The sequence below is a fragment of the Fukomys damarensis genome, unplaced genomic scaffold, assembly GCF_012274545.1.
Source record: "Fukomys damarensis isolate Sample0158 unplaced genomic scaffold, DMR_v1.0_HiC HiC_scaffold_17, whole genome shotgun sequence".
Taxonomy (NCBI): Eukaryota; Metazoa; Chordata; class Mammalia; order Rodentia; family Bathyergidae; genus Fukomys; species Fukomys damarensis.
The window spans coordinates 34668795-34670274 of NW_022900929.1; the positions used below are offsets into that span (position 1 = coordinate 34668795).

At 49.2% G+C, this 1480-nt stretch overlaps 1 protein-coding gene across 2 annotated transcripts in view; it reads right to left on the reverse strand.

Annotated features, from left to right (window-relative positions):
* Window positions 1-1480, reverse strand: part of Mga (MAX dimerization protein MGA) — a 139794-nt gene that overhangs the window by 137675 nt on the left and 639 nt on the right. The window lies entirely within an intron of this gene.

Sequence of the window (1480 nt, forward strand, 5' to 3'; positions counted from 1 at the left end):
AAAAAAAAAAAAAAAAAAAAAAAAAAAAAGAAGTAATATGTCAAATATGTGGTTATGCTTGCTTTGCCTCCCCAAGGCTTTGGCCCTCAGAGAACGAAGAGTGGGGGAAGGTGGAAGCAAAAACTTCTGAAAAACAGACCAGACATGGTGGCACATGCCCGTAATCCCACCACTAGGAGGCTGAGGCAGGAAGACTGCCTGGAGTTCAAGGCCAGCTAGAACTACATAGCAAGACCTTGTCTCAAAAAACAAAATTAAAAACCACAATACCCTGGCAGTACTATTTCCCTAAATGAAAAGACTTCAAAGCACTTTAAGTCAGCCTTTGGGGCATAAACAAGTCCCTTCCAACTACATAGTTAGGAAAATAAATACCCTTCCTTTCAAGAAAATGTAAGAATGGAGGGCCAGGGATTTAGCTCAGTGGTTCCATCGCCTGCCTCGCAAGCACAAGAAGCCAAGTTTGATACCCGGTACCCTCAACAAAAAGAAAGAAAAACAAAATGTAATAATTAAACATCTAAAAGGCAATAATACTGTAGGCCAGGAATTTAGCTCAGTGGCGCCACGTCTACCTCACAAGGTCCTGCGTTCACAGTACCAAAGAAACGCACACATTACCGTATTTTTCCAATGAAGTAGTGTGCAGATACACAATATAAATGGAATAAAGATGAATATATCCAGGATATTATAACACATTACGTTTCCCACATCACTGTGATGATTGGAAGGGTGGTAGTGAGGTTTTTTCCTTTTCTTGGGGATATCTCATAATTGTTAATTTGCTCACTGTCGGGAATCGAACCCTGAGCCTCTGATATTCTAAGCAAGAACTCCACCACTGATTTACATCCCCAGAACACCTTCCTTAACTTCTGTTATCTACATGTAACTGGGGTGAGGTACTCACAGCAACTGACCTTAAAAAGAGAATCCCCTCCACAGAGCTAAAATATTAACGAGAAGACTAAAAAACTAGCCAAATGCCTAGAGCGCTGGTCTCCACTCGGACCACCTAGGTAGCTTCGGCCGACGCTCGCCTAGCTTCGAGGTGGGAGGGGTAAAGGCAGGCCCTCGGGCTGGCGGCGACGGAGACCAGACCCCTGCAGCGCAGTCGAGGGCACATGACTCGCCACGCCCCTTCTCCCCCGCCTCAGTCCCCGCGCCAGCAGCACGCGCTGCCAACCTCGTCATGTGACCTTCACGCGGCCCCGGCAAGCGACTCTTTCCAGCAGCCATTTTGCCGAGAACTTGTCGCCCGCGCTCACGGCGGAGGGGGACACCGTGAGACGCAGGAGCCACGTTTTACAGGCCGCACAGGAGCTTCGAAAGAACGCTAAGACTGGCAGGGTTGGGCCGAACCTCACTGAACACGTCGCACCCCGGGTCGCCGGGTAACTCTATGGGTGCGCCTCGGCCTGCAATTGGCTGGGGCGGACACGTGACTCCAACCTCCCCTCCACCCCACCGTTCTCCT